The sequence below is a fragment of the Triturus cristatus genome, chromosome 5_2, assembly GCF_964204655.1.
Source record: "Triturus cristatus chromosome 5_2, aTriCri1.1, whole genome shotgun sequence".
Classification (NCBI taxonomy): domain Eukaryota; kingdom Metazoa; phylum Chordata; class Amphibia; order Caudata; family Salamandridae; genus Triturus; species Triturus cristatus.
In genome coordinates, this window is record NC_140588.1 from 189,749,055 (window position 1) to 189,768,557 (window position 19,503).

General features: G+C 47.0%; 1 protein-coding gene across 6 annotated transcripts in view; it reads right to left on the minus strand.

The window, feature by feature from the left end:
• ZNF407 (zinc finger protein 407) overlaps positions 1–19,503 on the minus strand; it is a 1,626,307-nt gene that overhangs the window by 1,484,382 nt on the left and 122,422 nt on the right. For 2 of the 6 annotated variants that reach the window (XM_085606956.1, XM_085606958.1), the window contains one exon: positions 2,150–2,264. The exons of the other annotated variants lie outside the window; for them this stretch is intronic. The gene's annotated coding sequence lies outside the window, so the exon portion shown is untranslated. The remainder of the gene's footprint in view (positions 1–2,149; positions 2,265–19,503) is intronic. 6 annotated transcript variants of the gene reach the window in all.

The window sequence follows — 19,503 nt, forward strand, 5'->3', positions numbered from 1 at the left end:
GGAAGTGTAATGATTCTATAAACTTTTTTCGTCTTACATGCTCACGATTTCGGGTACATTATTATAATGTACACAAGTCTCATATAGAAACCTGTTTTGTAACGGCGGTTGCCCTAGCTGCTAGACTGCCTTCGAAATTGATAAAAACAGCACAGGTGATGCAAGGCAAGAACGCATCCGGTGGGCATTTTGTTTTTGTGCCCAGGAATACGCCCAAAAGTGTAAACAAAAGAAGGGAAGCGCCATGACAGTGCATCTTGACCACTTGTGTGTAAAGCTGCATTTATTGTGTAAAGTTGCTAAATGATGAAAACACAGGCAATTGTTTTTTCTTACAAATTACCCACTTAAAAAGCAACTGTAGCTACGTGCTTAAAGCTACACACAAATAAAAGTAGTACCGTTAAAAATAAATAATGGTTTTCTTTGTAATACGCTTTAAACTTTCTTTTAAAATATATTTGCTTACACGTTGGTTTCGTAAGTGTATTCATATATTGTAATGTACTGGCATTTGTTTAGGAAAAAAAGGAGACTGCAAGTCTGCTATAGTGTGAAACATTAGCACGTTTCGCCACTTGCGAAAGGAAACCAGGACAAGCTAATTCAGTTCCAATAAGCCTTGTAGTAAAGATCGTAATCTTTTGTTCTGCAGCATCTGTGAGATGCAAATCAGCACACAGCAGGATACTAAGCTTGTAAAACAAACTGTAGGTCACTGCTGAAGTAAGGGGTAAAAGGAAAATAAATAAATAGTTAAGGATAACTAAACAAAAGTCTCGTAAGTTTAACATATATCCTGTCATCGAAGTTGGATCATTGTCAACCAAAAGATAATAACGTGAATCATTTTAGTTCTGTTAAATAATTCAAAAATATTATCTTGTGTTTAATGATGACGCCATACACATTCACATAGCTCTTGTGAGCTTATCCCTCACCATGATGCAGGTTCGCGCCAGGCACAAACATCTGTTTTGCATTAGGAGAATGTCCTGTAATCTCCTCGACTATACAGATAAAGACCCCTTTACATTCTATATAGTATGCCTGTCTTGAAGGCCTTACAATGTTTTGTGGCATAAAAGGAGCGCATCTTTTATTTGTTTCCTGACGTTTGACTGACTCTGCCATGTGGTGGACTATCATTACAGCCTGTGCTGACAATTAAGTGCTGGCGCTGAACAACAGAAACCACCTACTCAAATTAAGCACTGGATCAAAGCTGACCAAGCTCTGCAGCTTCCATATGCATACTATATAACGACTGAGGCGTCCGAATGTCAGCAGACTCCTTCCCAGGGCGCCCGTTTTCATTGGCCTCGAAGCCCGGAGCCCGAATTTCCAGTTTTACCCCCGTGTGATGCTTTCCCAGGCACTTGATACAAGTGCCTGCCCTGTTTACGCTCTGTGTGCCTGGCGGACCTGCTATTACAAAAACCTGCACAGAAAAAGGCAGACCTTTTCGTTTGGTTGTTTTCGTTTCTGCCTTGTTTTTGAAGAGAGGCGCTTTAGCTTCCTGGGTGAGACTAAGCTTAGCGTCCTTGTTCTAAATATATTCTGAGACCCCCCGCGCTGGTCTAAACACGTGCACCAACCACCCCAGCTGCTTAAAGGGACAGCTCGTATATTTATTTCCCAGCTTTGTTCTGAGGACCCACGCTCTCTCTTGTTTATGTTTTCCACACGCGTAGCACCCCCGCGGGCTCCAAAAGGCTGCTCGTTTCGTTCCCAATGTGTTCTGAGGCCCCCACAGCTTGCCTTGTTTATGTTTTCCACACTTGCAGCGCCCCTGTTGTTCCCAACAGGCAGAAACTGGGCGTTCACAGACTCTATTCTGAGACAGGCCAGCGATGCGAGGCGGGAGACTGACTGTTAGGGAGACGGAGTTGGTGTGAGGGGGGAGGGTGGGTGCGAACATGACTTTTCCAACCCTTAAATGCGCTGTACCCAACTACACGTGCGATGCGAAGATTGGTCAGGTGTGGGGTCGGGCAGGGGTGGCAGTGATATTAATAAGATAAAAATAATATTGTTTTTCACACAGCGCTTGATACCGCATTCCTGTGGTTTCGAAACGCTGTAAATAGCAGATACTAATGTTACCCAAATGAAAGGCACTCAGTCTGATGGTAGTCAGTTTACGTACCTGGGAAGGAGGATGGTTGAATCAGTCTTCCTTGAATTCATACTCATGAACAGCAGAGCGCCTCATACCTCTGTGGCGAGGGACTACGTCTAGGAGCTATCATGCTCGTTATATTCTGAATAATAAAAAATTGCATAACATTGTGAACCGCAGCGAGATCATGCATTTGTAAAGTGCACTATAATAAAATCCAACAATAGTTTTGTCTGTAATTTTAAAAGAATCAATATTCAAATGTAGAATGTTAAGCTATATATCGACAAGTATCACAAGTTAAATCCATTCGATAGATATACAAGGCCCCTCCCTTCTAATTAGCTATGCCCCATGTACATATCCCACTTATTAGACATTCACAGGCCATTTTGCTGCAGTTTTATACAGCGCAAAACTCAGCCTGAAGGCATTGGACCGCTTCACATGAGCACTAGTTACATTACTGAAGTTCAGAATCATTTTCCTTTCAGCACAGGGACATTAAGTGGTTTGCCCAGAATCACAAGATGTTGAGGTGACGCCGGGACTCGAACCTGGTTCCCCAGTTCCAGGGTCGGTACCGTTGGCTGTAAGTAGACATCCTCGCTTCACTCTCCAACTTTCCTGGTCCTCCTCTGCCCTGCCATTAACTCGGATGTACCATTTTGTTTTCTTGCTGCCTCGCAGAAACGTGACATTTCGAGTTCCCCAGCAGTGCATTCGCCGGTCAGAATAATTTACCGTAGTTAAATGAAAGAAATTCACATTGTGTCATGTATTCCATTTTCAAGTGTTCCCGATGTTTTTGCATTAGGAGAATGTCCTGTAATCTCCTCGACTATACAGATGAAGACCCCTTTACATTCTATATAGTATGCCTGTCTTGAAGGCCTTACAATGTTTTGTGGAATAGAAGGAGCGCATCTTTTATTTGTTTCCTGACGTTTGACTGACTCTGCCATGTGGTGGACTATCATTAAAGCCTGTGCTGACAATTAAGTGCTGGCGCTGAACAACAGAAACCACCTACTCAAATTAAGCACTGGATCAAAGCTGACCAAGCTCTGCAGCTTCCATATGCATACTATATAACGACTGAGGCGTCCGAATGTCAGCAGACTCCTTCCCAGGGCGCCCGTTTTCATTGGCCTCGAAGCCCGGAGCCCGAATTTCCTGTTTTACCCCCTGTGATGCTTTCCCAGGCACTTGATACAAGTGCCTGCCCTGTTTACGCTCTGTGTGCCTGGCGGACCTGCTATTACAAAAACCTGCACAGAAAAAGGCAGACCTTTTCGTTTGGTTGTTTTCGTTTCTGCCTTGTTTTTGAAGAGAGGCGCTTTAGCTTCCTGGGTGAGACTAAGCTTAGTGTCCTTGTATTTTAAAGGAGTAGATTGTCAAACTGAAAGGGGCTGGTTGTGTCCTGAAATTGGTTTCAAGAACACGAAATTGGTTTCAAGAACTTGCAGGCAGCTGGGCCTCGCTTTAAGCCCCGGGCCATGGAAGGCGACCAGCAGTCCTCCTCTGCCCTGCCATTAACTCGGATGTACCATTTTGTTTTCTTGCTGCCTCGCAGAAACGTGACATTTCGAGTCCCACAGCAGTGCATTCGCCGGTCAGAATAATTTACCGTAGTTAAATGAAAGGAATTCGCATTGTGTCATGTATTCCATTTTCAAGTGTTCCCGATGTTTTTTGCAATAACAGCGCTGCAAATGAACCTCAGATGTTCGCGGTTTGTAGGATTCGAGTTACATGGAGGGCAGGAGCACGTGTGGAATGGTAAGACCCAAGTTAGCTTGCATTTGGAACGGAGCAACGCGACCAGAAGTTGCAGTGCCAAGTAAACAAGCATTGTGGCCGCACGCGCGCCTCGAGCTTAAAGTTAAAAAAACCCAAACTGAAGCTGACGGAGTGGGAGGGGGAGTGGGGGCGGGCACGCAGGCTGCCAAATGGTGCGATGAATCACGGCTAAAGTGAAAGCAAACAAGTGGTTGCAGGCCTCCAAATGGTGCGCGCGCCCGGACGGGTCACATGCACTGTAGTTGGAGGCCTGCAAAGCCACTGTTTGCACTTCCAAAACGCGCTTACTATAAGTCTCGCCAGAGCCAGCGCTAAAGCGCTGGTCAGGCGAGACCTAAAAAATGCTGTACCTGCAATATTACTGGGTACTTCAGTGAGACACGGGGACTAAGCAAACCCGGGGATACTGCTCTTTATCTTTGGGGTACCAGTGCCTAAAGTACCGTGTCATTCCAACCGAATAACCAAGTTATTTTTACTCGCATTTAAATGTACTTTCTCCACTTTAATTTGCCTATGGCCAAGGATTTTTTTTTATTATTATACTTTTTCCAGTAAGACTCCGTTTATGTTTTTTTAAGTATAGGATTTTATTTTACATTTATTAGGCTGTGTCCGTACAAAGGATGCACATCTTGTAAAGGTTTCTCAGATATGCTTCTCTTGTTACACCGGTTTTGTGACTCGCACGTTTTTCATCGCACTTTAAAGCACCGAGGCGCACACACTTCTTACACCGCTTAGTGTGCGTCAAAGTGTACACAGCAGAGCTGTATTCAGGGATCTAACTGTAAAGGGCATTCTCGCAGCGGATAGGCCGAATTTCTAACAAAACGTTCGGGCCGCACACTATCTCTTTAGACTCAATCAAAGCTGCCGTTTACTTGCCGATACAGGAAACAAATAACTTTAGTTCCGGAAGTGGCATTTCAAAAACTTAATTTAAACTTTAACCTTTTGATAATTTTGGTTTACATTAATGATGCAATTACCACATACATCGCAATTCTAACAAACATAGGAAAAATAAAAGGGGAAACATTTCCACATTAATTGGGTTATAACACCCTTAAAAGTGCATTTATATTAATTAACGAACATTAGATAAAAAAAACCATATTCGGTTTGGGTGGGTGGTTCGCCAGATAGTGTGGCTGATTAATAAATACACTACTAACGAGTAGACTCTGCTACGAACCCCAGCAGACAGCTCCCATCAACATATTAGGGCGAGGTAAAGTATACGAGGCTGCTACACACAGTTCATATTAATCACAACATACAAGAAACCATCATCGTAAAAATCGATAGTAAAGCACCGCCAGGCGCGTCTGTGCCTGGGTCTCTCCCTCTGCCTATTAACACTACAGACCCCGGTGTGTTCTCCGGCATTAACCTTTCTTTGACACTTCTATTGCTCTCTTGTGTCCGTCCCAAGTCTTCGTGAATTCAATTAGCTCTCCCACACTCCACCTCCCGAGGACGCGCCACCTTTCTGTGAGAAGTATATATGTGCATTCTTCTCGAGCACCTCCTGGCCCCCATACTAAGATCCCCTCTGAAGGTTGAATGTGTTGTTACAGAGAAACAATTTCATGGAATACCATTATTCAGAGACCATTTCACCTAAACTGTTGATGGACAACTGAAGAATGAATGGCATTTACCAGTTCATATAAGAAACCAACTCAAGGAATGTCTTTTATTGAAATTGGCTTTTCCATACTTATTTTTTAAGGTGTAACTGCAATGGTTGCAGGCCTTACTTTCAGATTTTTTTTGTCCGAGTGCTGTATTTCAGGGACATCACTTCAGATTTCTGTCTTTTACATTCTGACCCCTCATCACTCCTAAACACCCCCAATGGCTGAACCCCTCACCACTCTGGGCAGCGATTGGCAGCACAGCACAGCTGACGTGGAGGTGGGCAGTGGCCTTGGCGGGGCTCTGCTGCTGGCTGCCTGTCTTGAGCTGCGCTACAAGAGCCAGCAGCAGTGTGACCGAGGGGCAGGGGCGTAACAAAGGCCCCCGCAGTGCGGGGGGGCTCGAGCTCCAGGGTGCCCCCTCAGCAATGTATGCTGGCCTGAGAGCTCCTGAGTGAGCCGTAAGGTGGACCCTCTATGTACTTTGCAGGGGGGCCCCCTCGAGTTTCATTACGCCACTGCCGAGGGGACGATTCCCTTGGCAGTGCGGGACTGGCACGCAATCACAAACCAGTGGCGGATGATTGGGGAGACGGCTGAAGCATCGAAGGTGACCCTAAGGAGGGTCTGTACAGCGACAAACCCTGAGGAGGACCAGAGGCTGTCCCAGTGGCCCGTGCTACACGGAGGCTGCGGTCCTGATGCGGTAGTGCCTGTGACGCAGCGACCTGGCACGTGAGTGACCTGGAGACTTGGAACTACCACTTGCTGCTTGTCCCCACCCCTGAGCCTGCGAAGACTGAAGAGGACGCTGCAAGGCGGCGGAGGGGCCTGTTGACTGGGCCATTTCCCCCCTGGGTGGATTGGTGGGAGAAATACTCTTGCATGAGCTGCGGGTACATGCCTAGAAACCGATCCCAGCTGCATTATCACTCAGCACACCGGGGAGGTTATCACTGCCATAGCGCCTGGTCTGTGACTCCCCTCCTCCCTGACGGAGACAACTCAGGGCAGTTGGGGGACTCTATCCCGAGCAGTGAGTGGAACGATCTCGAACCCCCCCCCCCCACTTGCAGAATCGAGGACTCTGACGGTTGGAAAACGACAGACCAATATTGAATTGAAGTGAGGGACCCCTGGAGGGGCGGGGTACTGGCCCGGTCATCTGCTCCCAATGCCAACTGCGAATGCTTCAATTTCAACCTACAAGCAGCGGATCCAGCTTAGGATTTGAGCATGGGCCATCCCCAACATTGCAACTATGATAGAGGGCCCATCTCTGCTGAAAGCTATGAGGGATCTCCTAATGTCCCTATAAAAGGGCGAAAAGCAACCAGAGCACAGCGGCACGTGTGGGACGCAGACCTGGGGCCATTAACTCTCTCACTTGAATAAGTAAGGGTCCCAGATATTGAAAGGGATTGAAAACCCCTACAGCGCAGGGCACGGAAGGTGTTGCCCAGGGACCCCAGTTCACCTAAGATACGAACATCATTCTTCCTGCATAGCCCACAACAATACCTACCTCCCAGTTGCAGACAGCTCTCTTGCGGGGCGGGGAGTCTGGATCGGAAGACTGAAGCCATGACATCAAGTTGGGCGAAGAAAGGCAGGACCCTCAAAGAAACGCTGACCAAGCCTCCCGAGCACCCCTACCGGGGATCAGCAGGAAATTCCCGGCACCAGTCTGTTGCAAGACCAGAGGGAGGGGAGGAGACAGTTACCCGCTCCTTTCTAGAGGCCCTGTTCTCTCTACGCAAATATCTTCAGGCTCTCTAGCAAGAGCTACCTAGTGATATCAAAGAAATCAGACACGATGTGGACTGTATCGGAGAGCGGGTTTCGGCGATAAGATCAGAAACACACTTGCCATGAAGAAGTGGAGCACTTGCAACAGGAGGTGATTCGCTTGCGAGAGCAGCAGATAGGTTTGCAGGCCAACGTGGAAGACCTGGAGACCCGATCGAGGCAAAACAATATACCAATTAAGGGAGTGCCATCCTCAGTAAAGGGTGCAGACTTAAGCCCTCTACCTTGGGGATCTCTACCTCACTATATTGGAAGCACCGCCAGACCTGGAGCTAGAGTGGCTGCGAGAGATGGGGTTATGTGACCTCCGGAGGGAGTTACATCCGCAAACCCGCGAGTACATACACAAAACGTACGCACGACTCGACTACTTTTTAGGGCCCAGAGACGTTCACGCCCTCACAGTGACATTTGACATGGAACCCGTGGCTCTATCTGATCATGATGCAGTAACCCTCACCATGGACGCGAACATGGCAACTTAAGGAGACACACTTACAGCGACCCAAGGTTATATCACAGGTTAAGAAAGCAATACAGACCTTCCTGGAAGTTAACGACACCCCTAAGATTATCATTCCCACACTCTGGTAGGCCTTGAAGGCTGTACATGGGTGAGATCATAGCTATTTCGGCAGGGGCTAATATGGTCTTCAAAGAGATCAGCTGGTTAGCCAAGTTATGGAGCTAGAACAGATGCACTGCGAACCGGGGCCCGAGGGTACGGCGCCAACGGCATGCCACGTGCACCCAACTTGCTGGCCTAGATTTAGACAGGGCTGAATATGCAGCACTTCGCTTGAAACATTTGTTTTAAGTAGGCGGAGCTAAATGCAGACATTTGTTAGCCAATAAATTATGGGCTCCGTTGACAAGAAGCAGGTGTCCAGTCCCGGAGGACGCCGGGTGGGTGAGGGGAGGGTCACAGGTGGGGGAGGGGGGGGCTGGACGATAAATCTATAGCCTCAGCATTTTGGGAGTTTTATAAAGACCTTTATTCTATTCTGGACCATACCTGGACCCGCAATGTATCGCCTCATATCTACGAGGAGTTAACACATTACGGCTCACCCTACCGCAGACTGATTTACTAGATTCTCCTATTAGACTGGGAGAGATTATATCGGCGATAGTGCGTCAAAAACCCTTAAAATCTCAGAGGTCTGATGGATTAACGGCAACCTTTTATAAAATGTTCGGCAGGTTTTAGCTCCCATCGTCGACCAGGCTGTTTATTTATTCTCTGGCTGGGGATCCAGTCCCCCCTCAATGTGGGCAGCGGCTATTGCAGTCATCCTGAAACCTGGGAAGTGCAAACAGTGCTGCAGCTCATACTGCCCAATAGCGCTCTTAAACCTGGATATTAAGCTCTTTACTGGTATACTTGTGGTAAGACTTGGTCCTTGCATACCAGGCATCATTAGCCCAGACCAGGCTGGATTCATCCCCCAGAGGCAATGTAGCGACAACACAAAGCATAAATTACACCTCATAGGTAAAGCTACACACTGAGATGACAAGTCCCTGTTGCTAACGGTCGATGGCGAGAAGGCGTATGATCAGGTGTACCGGCCACACCTGAAACGGACCCCTTCTCATTTTGGATTCGACTGCCATTTCAGAGCATGGGTAGCAAGCTGTTACAGCTCACCTACAGCATCGGTAAGGGTCAACAGCATAATATCAGCACCCTTTACCATCAACAAAGGCACCAGACATTAGTGGCCTTTGTTGTCCCTGCGGTTTGCTCTTTACATGAAGCCCATGGCTCAGCGCATCAGGATAATCCCAATATTACCAGAACTGACTGTGTGTTTGTGGGTATTAGCTTAGACGCTGAAGATATCTTAGTTTCATTGGCTAACCCCAGAACAGCCCTACCGGCATGTCTAGGTGAATTGTCCACTTTCGGTTTTGCGTCGGGAATTCAAGTCAACGTCAATAAATACCAGGATCTCGCCCTATCGATATCCCATACACACTTGACCCGCCTTAAGGCCCAACACCCCATATAATGGGCCCACACATCCATCCCGTATCTAGGAATTCAACCTGCTGCCTCAGTTCAACAGACTATTTTCCTAAACTATAGATGCTTACTCCGCCGGATTAGAAATGACAAACAGGTGGAAGCAACACTGACTCTCTTGGCTTGGACAAGTTGCTGCCTACCGAGAGTTCTATACCACTTCCAGATGCTACCAGCCACAACCCCAAAAGGGATGATCCTCACTATACAGAAATAAATTAATCAGCTCATATAGTTGAATAATAGATATGAAATGCAAAGGGATTTGAGTTATCTACCTCCGGAAACGGGGGCCTGGGTGTGCCCATACTACTGCACTACTTTCATGCGGCGTAGCTGCGCTACCTCCTGGAGTGGAGTAGAGACCAATCCGAAAAGCATTGGCTGTTCCAGGACAGAGCGATAGCAGGACTCCCCTTGTGGAAGATACCCTTCCTCAGGAAAGCTCACAGGCCAAGGACCTTGCAAGCCTCCCCGATCACTAAGTCGATCATCTCTCTCCCCCATGACACCTCTCTTCGATAACATTGACTTCTCCCTGGGCTTTCAGCACAGGGCATTCGCAGTATGGCGACAGAAGCAATGCAGCACTGCGGGCCACTTATTCGATGTGGAAGAGATAATTCAATTCCCTCAACTGCTCCAGCAATATAACTTGCCTGAAACAGAAAAAATGCGTTACTTACAACTGAGACATTGGCTTTTACACTTTACTAACTACCCCACAGTGAGTAGACAGCTCACACCTTACGAAAAGTGGCTGGTGACCAAACATACTGACAAAAGGCTAATTTCAGAGTTATATGCCTTTCTGCGCCAGCCCACTCATCCGTCAAGTATCCCAAGTCAGAAGAGGAGGGAGGGTGAATTGGGGAGGAGGTTGTCCCTAAGGAGTGGGGAGAGATCTACTACAGGGCTAGACACACAGCCTGCAACACAGCTAGTACAGAGACAGCTACTAAGATAGCCACTTACTGGTATCTTACCCTAGTACGCTTCCATAGGCGAAACCCAGAGCGTAGCCCAGACTGTTGGAGGGGCTGTGGCTTCCCATGCACCTTGCTCCTTTTGCTGTGGGACTGTTCCCGACTAGCAGAATATGGGACTAAAATCCTGGACGACAGACTCGCACTTCAACATGCAAATATCCAGGTTCCCCACATACACAATATTGTGTCTGCCTAACCCCCTATCCTTCCAGTTCAAATCCCGTAGAATGGGATTAGTACTGGGGGCAGCACTCCAGAATATCCTTGCAAACTGGGGTTCCACACTTGTATCTACATATCAGGGGTGGCTTCACAGATTATGGTAAATACTAAGGATGGAGAAGATTGCTTCATCTCTTTACGCTTCTGGGGCTTCATTTAGAGAGATAGGGTGCCCATTTCTAACACAGAATTCCGGGAGCTTACCTGCCCATTCTCAGGCTGATGGACACCTCCCCTCTAACTGGCAATGCGTGACATCCGACTATTTAACGTCGAGTCCCCTTCGCTATGCCCATGGCCCATAAGTTCCACCCATTATTCAACCTTAAAGCCCGCCCCAGCCCTAAACTCTACCCATCACTGAACCTTAAGAACCCTTCACTAGCCCTAAATTCCACCTATCTCTGAACCCTAAGAAACCATCACTATGCCTAACGCCACCCATCCCTAAAAACCCTTCACCATCCCTAAACTCCACACATCCCTCAGCCCTAAACAGGCTATCACCACCCCTGAACTGCATTCATCTCTGGCCTCTATAAAAAAAAACCTCACCACCTCTAAACAACATCCATCCCAGATTCCTAAATACTCCTCACTACCCTGTTGACCATCTATCCTAGGCCCCTAAAGCGCCTCACCCATAAAGTCCACCCATTCCTGATCCCTAAAATCTTTTCTACCCCTAAACTCCGCCAATCCATGAACCCTAAAAACCACTTACCATCCCTAAACTCCACCCATCCATGAAACCCCAAAAAACACTTTCAAATCTAAATTCCACCCATTCCTGAACCCCAAAACTCTTTCTGCTCATAAACATCCCCCATCCCTGAACCTTAAGCCCTTCAGCACTGCTAAACTCTACCCATCACTCAACCATAAAAAGCCTTCACCAGCTCTAAACTTCACCCATCATTGACTCATAAAAGTACCTCATTACCCCTGAACATCACACACCCCTGAAACCTCAAACCCCTTATTAATTCTAAACTCCACGTAGTTGCAATGTAATTGCCTACAATTATCTTTCCTCTAAAATGTTTCCTTTAATCTTCATTTTTTTGTATTTCCTTAGCATTGTCTTCCTTTCAAATTGGTTTTCCATGATCCAAGCATTAGAACCAGCTCTTCAGGTTTAACTGCCAACAATCTGTTTACTAATCCACACACAACATGATTTTTTGATTCGCATATGGGCACATTTGCCGGATGATCGAAGGAGAACTCCAGCGTATTATGGCTGGACGTGACTGATTTCACCCAGGATCGTGTGACTTTTTCTTTCATTAAGACTTCGAATTCTGCTTATCTGCAATTGAAACTCTTTGAATACACTTTCTGTTATTTATTTTAGATTATGGCTGGATTTGTCTGAATTTATCCAGGAATGTGGGAATTTTTCTTCCATTTTAAATTCTGCTTATCTGCGATTGGAGTTTTTGTGGACATATTTCTGTGATTTATCGTCCTGACGAAGTTCCACCGAATGGAACGAAACGCGTTGGCTGATGTCCAATTCTGACTGTTGTGAAGAATAAAAGAAATTGCATGGACTCACTCTAGTGATCTTTACTTCTTTTCTGGTGCACCGTCTACAACGAAAAATAATCACACATCCCTGAACCCTCAAACCCCTTATTGATTCTAAACTCCACCCAGTTTCAATGTAATTGCCTAAAATGATCTTTCCTCTAAAATGTTTCCTTTAATTGTCATCTTGTTGTATTTCCTTCGCATTGTCTTTCTTTCAAATTGGTTTTCCATGATCCAAGCATTAGAACCAGCTCTTCAGGTTTAACTGCTAACAATTGGTTTACTAATCCACACACAACATGATTTTGTATTAGATTTTTCAATGATATAGAGTCATATATTAGGCAATAAGTCTTAATTCTTACTGGACGACTACCAGAATCTTTTGTCATTATATATAGAAATGATCTCAAATCACATATTCACTAGTCCTCGGCTTAATTTTAATTATGCAGGCAAATTCCCGAATTCCTCAAAATGTAACCTTATGCAATTGCAGCTATTTTTCTGCCTATGGAAGATGGTTTGTACAGAAAATATATCTCACTGAGAGATGTTTTCTCCTTGAACCAGCTTCCTACCATTATTTTGCGTGACTTTTTCATGTTAGTACAAACCTCAAAAAAGGTCACATAAATTACTGGAAAACCATACCGCGTGCTAAAAGCCTAATTTGCATAATTTGTTCACATTTTCACAAAACTTTGCTAAATTTCACAGGGGCAAAATTACATTAATTTCCACCCACAACTAAAACCAGGGAGCTGTATTATGCATAGCGTCCCTTGGACGCAACAGGCATGATCGCTGGGCAAAATTGCATTAATTTCCACCCACAACTAAAACCAGGGAGCTGTATTATGCATAGCGTCCCTTGGACGCAACAGGCATAATCGCTCCAAGGGCACAATGGTATAACTGAAGAGGCCACAGATGCTTGTGCGCCTACTTCTGTGACATTGATAGCGCTGGCGACATGTAGCTCCAGCACCATCTTGAGAGGGAGTACCCTCATTTGCATGGGGGCGTTGCCCCATGCAAATGATGAAATTACTTTGCATGTGCACTGACGCTCCCTCCTGGGGGAACAGTGGCAAACAGGAGATTAGGAGGTGCATTGTTAGTGCACAGCCTGAGGGCAGCCATTAGGAGGGGGCTAAAGGAAGTCTCATCGACCCCCCCCAAATATCTCCCTGCAGATGAGTCCAGCCACTCACTGACTCCACCTGCAGGTAGACTGCTGTCCGGTGTTTAAAGTGTAGGTGGCTGCCGCCTGCACTGTGTAACACAGAGCAACTTGTAAGCAGTCGCTCTGTCTTTCACTGAATTCACTGCCCCAGGCCAGTCACAAGTTTGTGGCTGCCCTGAGGGCAGTGCATTCCTGATAACAGGGTTCACTATCTGGGTCTGCACCTGGCACACAGTTTGAAAAGTGCACCAGGGATGTGGAATTCCTATAGCCCAACGCCCAGGACATATTGTTTGGGGTCAAGGGCAACAAGTTTTAATGTGCCTTTTGTCCTTGGGACAAGCAGGCCCAACCCCCTGCAGTACAAACCCTCTGGCTGCCAGTTTGCAGTACCCCATTAAGGATCAGGGAAGGGCACTGGCTGCAGTTAAGTTAATATTTGTGTGCATATGTTAATGCTGTTCAAACTTGTATTTGAGTTTCATTAATTGAAAGCATTTATTATTAGGGTGAGCGCTCTCAGTAAATGTAAGTTCTGACTGCACGACAGTTTTTCCAGTATAAAAATGTGTACTAATGGTTTCAAAGTTTAGCAATATGAGGCTATGCGTAATGCTCCCAGAATGCTCTCCGATTTGATGTACATTTTTGCAGAAGCTCGAAAGCAAGATTAGTGATTTTTTGTTTTCAATATAAAATGTTCCTAAAAATGAAAGTAGGCAACTTTTTTTTTTGCTAAACTACTGTAAAATTTCAGGTACCATTTCTTTGCAGCATCATTTAGTAAAATGTGTTGATGCATGCTAGTATTTCCCCAAAATATTCATTTTAGAAAATTAGTGTAACCAGTTTCAATAACATTTTGGGAAACATAAAAAAAAACAAGCATTGGCAGAGCCAATAGGTCTGAAATGATGGTCAGCTTTTTAGTTTTGGCAATGCGCGACTTGTTTTTGCATGGTTTTTGTAAAACCTTATGATGTGGGAGCTGCCGGACCCTCACCATTATAACTAACATTGTCTAAAGCAAAAATAGTTTTTGGTCTCAAAAAAGCACACACTGCCACATTAGTTACTGGCACTGAACAAAACTAATTTGTGTGCCGATATGCTCCTTGTGAAAGAGCAGAATGCTGTCGCTCACCGTGAAGCCAGCCGATACAGAGAGAGAGAGAGAGAATTTTAATAAACACAAAAGGTCATGGTTAACGCAAGACCAAATTAGGGGCCCAATTATTAAAGAAAGTCTCAAAAGTGCACCCTTGTATATGTCCTTGCATTAAGGGCAGCAATATGGCTTTCGTGAATTCACAAGAATTTACAGCAGTAGGGCAAGAGATAGTACTCCTAGAAAATATTTGTGAACTGCATTTTAGCATGAGCATATATGCATGTGTAGATTTGCTAATGCGAAAACCTGAGTGTTTGCAACTTTATTTTCCCTTCAACCACTTTTTTCCCCAACTCTGGAAGAAGGTTTACTTCTGCCATTGTCAGGAGTAAATGTACAACATTTCTCAGTATTGGAAAAGATTAGAGAAGAGTTGTTGAAAACCCTTAAAACATGCAAGTTAGTAGGTTTGCAGACTCAAAAGGACATTCCAACCCTGGAACTATTGTTTACCACTACTTTCAGTCCCAGTATGTAGATCTGCGGAAACGTAGCAACATAAAGGGATTGCTAGTATTCAAACACTACTATGGTATGAGCCCTGGCATAATCAGAGAGGCTATATAAGAGCTCTTATATAATGAGATTGCTGCCATTATCTGTCGCCGCACAACATGGCACCAAAGGGACAAGTGGATTTTGTTACAGGACAAGTAGATTTATGAAGCAACCTGCCCGATGGACAAGTAGATATTTTAATAAATTCCACACCCCTGTGCACCAATCCCCAACTTAATCAAACCCCTCACCACCCCCCTCCCGGCATGTCAAGGATATTACATCATACAATTGGAGGAATCTGTGCATCACAAACACATTAGTGTATTACATAATGAACCATGGCAATGGATAGAGTCTCGGTATCAAGCGTTTCCCGTCCATGCACAGAACAGCATATAGTCAATCACAGTATCAAATGTCAGGGTGGCTTAACAAGTATACAGTAAGCGGAGCCCAAAAATCTTTAGGACGAGAAGCCTCAAGTATTTCCTCAGCGTAGACCCCGGATGTCGAGTACGCCACACATCATGTAGGTTCCCCGCCTTCATAACCCCCAGCAACGTCCCCAATGCCTGCTTGAATCTGGCTGCACCCTTGCAAACGCCGTCGAGGGCTCCATCTAAGCTCACGTTAAAATGCCCCCCCCCCCCCCCCCCGGAGAGAATCTCAGCCGATGGGAACCCAGCGATACAACGCCATACATCTGTAAAAAAGGATGGGTCATCTATATTGGGTCCGTAAATATTGACCAGTAGAACATTTATACCACCCAACTGACCATAAACCATCGCCACCCGACCATGCTCATCAGTGTCAGAACTCAGGACATTAAATGAGACTCCCTTTTTAACGAGTATCATCATGCCCCGTGAATAGGTAGAGTAAGAGGAAGCTATTCGCACGCCCACCCATCGAGCACCCACATTTCGTTCCGAGGCCCTAGTAAGGCGCGTCTCTTGGAGGAACACCACTTGAACATCCATCCTGTCCAAGTATGCCAGCACTGCTCGAATTTCTTTGGGGGTATTTAGGCCCCGCACGTTCTAGGTCAGGCCTTTTACTCTACCACTCATACCACTCGTACCATGGCACACTCTTGGTAGTAAAATATATCTTAGCTTTTGTGACTGCTGTTGGTTGATGCAACTCAAGGTCCCGTTTCCAGTGTGAAAACAATGCCAGTACTGCCCCCTGAACCACAAGCCCTCCAGCCCCCACCCACTTCAGCTTCCACAACTCGCCAAAGCCATCCCATGGTGATACAACCTGCCCCATCAAAAACAATGAAGAGTAACTGGTTTGTGGGGTACACCCATTCCGGGGGGGGGCGGGCGTTGGAACGCTCCTAACCTCCCAACTAGCAGGAGGTGGCTGACCAGGTCTATTGATTGACTGTGTCACAATAACCATTCAAGATCACCCCAGAGTGTATACTGTTATGAGCCCATCGTCCTAGGAGAGCACACACTGATATAGATGAAAAGTTTTCTCAACACAGTGTATACTAAACAGTAGAGAACCATAAGACAAGATTCCAGTTCCTGAAATAACCAATTCCACCACTACTGCTCCTCATCGTCTCGCGCTGGACTTCCTCCGATTCCGCTCAGCTGCTTCGCATGTTCGAGTGCCGCCTTAGGGTTGGAGAAGATTTTAGAGTCCCCATCAGGGCCAATCCTCAAGCGAGCGGGATACAACATCACATAGGGGACCCCTTCAGATAGCAAAAAAAGTTCACACTATCAAATTCCATGTGGGCAGCCTGTAGAGCAACTGTAAAGTCAGGGAAGAAGGCCAAAGCATTACCTTGATGAACAATAGCACCCTTATCTCTGGCCATCCACAGAATGGCATCGCGATCCCTGTCGTTCAACACCTTAGCAATAATAGGGCGGTGAGGGGCCCCCAGGACCGGATGCGCTGAAAGGGAGCGGTGCGCGCGTTCCACAATAACCATATTGGACAGCTGTCCGGTACCGAAGATATCTTTGATGAGATTGTCTACGAAGGTCTGCATTTTTCTCACATTGGTGGATTCAGGCAGTCCCGTGAGTCTTATATTGTTGCGGCGGGACCGCGCCTCTAAATCCTCATTCTCAGCCTGAATGAGGGCCAAGACCTTCTCCATATTTAGTGTCATACCCACGACCTCACTCAGGCCATCTTCCGTCGCAGATACGTGTTGTTCCCCCTCACCCATGCGGGTATTCTGTTTCTCCAACTGCGCAGACATATGGTCCAGACGGTGGTTTACAGCCGCCACTGTGCACTCTATGGATTGGAGGCTACGCTGCATTGCCAGCAACGTGTTCTCAAGTGAAGGGGGGGCATCACTAAGGGCGTACGCCTCTGAGTCCAGGGCCGCTTTTTGCGTCATTTTCATATATTTTCTTGCCTCAAACGTGAGGCGAGGCTGCGATTTATCCGTTCTCCCCATTATCAACCACAAGGGTATGTGCTGCCTGGATAGGAAGTGCAAGTAGTACCAAGAGCTGACAAACTCTACAGACCAGTGACCAGAGCAGGATATGTAGACAGAGGGTAAGCAGTCCACGTTTGTGAGTAGTGCCGTAGTGAAAGGAATTGGCACCAATCAAGTCCCCCACGGTTCTGCACTTAATCATGAGGGTGATGTAGACGAGGTCCAAGCAATGGGTTCCCCTGACCTCTAGGCCAAGAGAATCAGCTCCCCGCAAAGCCAGCTGCCGCTCGCTGTGCTGGACAGGCTCAGGGCGGTCCGCCGCTTAATTCACAACACTGAAGAACTCGGCCCAGATGACGGCCCCACACATCGATGTCAGGCAATACCCAGTATAAGGAGCTTACAGTCAGCAGAGGCCTCTCAAAAATGCCCAAGCTGATAGTCCCCTCTCCAATCCCTCCACCCTGCAGGCAGAGCAGCAGACGCCAGTCAAAGAGGCCACGAGAACGACGTGCAACACATGCCCCTCAGTCGCACATCAATCGTCCCGTCAACTCCGTGAGAGACCTCGACAGCAATCCTCTCCAGGCAAGGGGTCCAGCACGTCAATGCCAGACAGACTACACAGACCGCAGTTGAGCAGCGCTAGGCCACAGGGTTCCAGCAAGTCTTTTACTCAAATCCACAAAGCTAGGGCACATCCAGCACCAATCAGCAGAGGCCAGGGTCACAATCTTGGGGCCACAGGCGCTGCAGCCACGAAGCGCTATTTACTGTGTAGCTCAGCGCTCGGCACACATGGTCCTTCAGTCCCCCCTGCGCTTCACAGCACAATCCTCGCAGCAGTCGCCGCTTGCATTAGGCCAGTACTACACCGCAGGATCCGGCCGCAAATGTAGTTCCAACGTCCCTCTAGGACAACAGGCCGCAGGAAGGAGAGAATCCCAGCCTGTCCTCCACGGCAACCCAAATCTCTGGCAAGCAAGCTTCCTGCAGGCAGTTATCTGCGCCGGCAGCACCCTCTGCACTCGTGCCCCACTCTCTCTCCCGATGCTCCCCACAACTCGCAGAGTGCGACCCTCCTCCGGGACCCGCACCCACTGCCGCAGCCTAAGGCCATTTACCGCGGTCGGCACCAGGAGGTCGTGAAGTCGGCGGGCACCTTCCGATGCAGCCCGGATCAGGTAGCTTTATTCGGGCCGCCGCACCTCTTCCTCACTCTGCAGAGCCCCGCGCCGCAAGGCAGACACACGATGTCTCAGCAGCGACCACCTCCGCGGCAATTCGCCCCCGGTGCGGCAGCCCTCATGCCATGCCGGCTCCCGCCTCCAGGATCCGCCCGTAATCTTCAGTTGTGCTGGACTACTCCCTCAGCCTGGGCCGCAGCGGGACAGCTCTGCCGCAGGGCCACTCCATAGGCGCCATTCTGAGCGCGCTCGCCCAGGACGTGTCGAGCAGGATCCCCAACGCCTAAGTGACTTTAGGCCCTCCAAATTACCCCAAGGTGCTGCCACGGAGTGTCACCTTTCAGTTCCTGTGTAGCATCGTTGTGGATGCTGCGAATTTGTGGCGGATAATGATCGGATATTAGCTCAGCCGGGCAGAGCTATACTAGCGTGCGGCCATTTTGCCGTGCACCCTATAGCGCCCCCCTGTCCATATTTATTTTTAAAAGCGGAAAAATTATGCTTCCTGGGAGTGACTCGCCAAGCTGTCGTTCATGAATTCCAGGCCTGAGCACATACGCAGCATGAGGAGGTAAAGAATAGGATGAAATTATCTTAAATACAGGCATACCTTAATATACATTTGTATATAACGCAAAGATTTACCTGTGGATGTAGTGTTTTGTTATATGTGGCTTCTTACTTTGCTGAAAAACAACAGTTATCAAAGTACGAGTGCAAGTTTTTCAGTTAAATAAATGTGGAAACATACCATTTTACAACTCCATTTATTCTCAAAACACAAAATTAATATGAACAAATATTAATAGGGTGGTCAAAAAATTAGATCTGGATAAATACAATTGGAATTGTTAAAACAAAAAAAAACATAACACAGGGA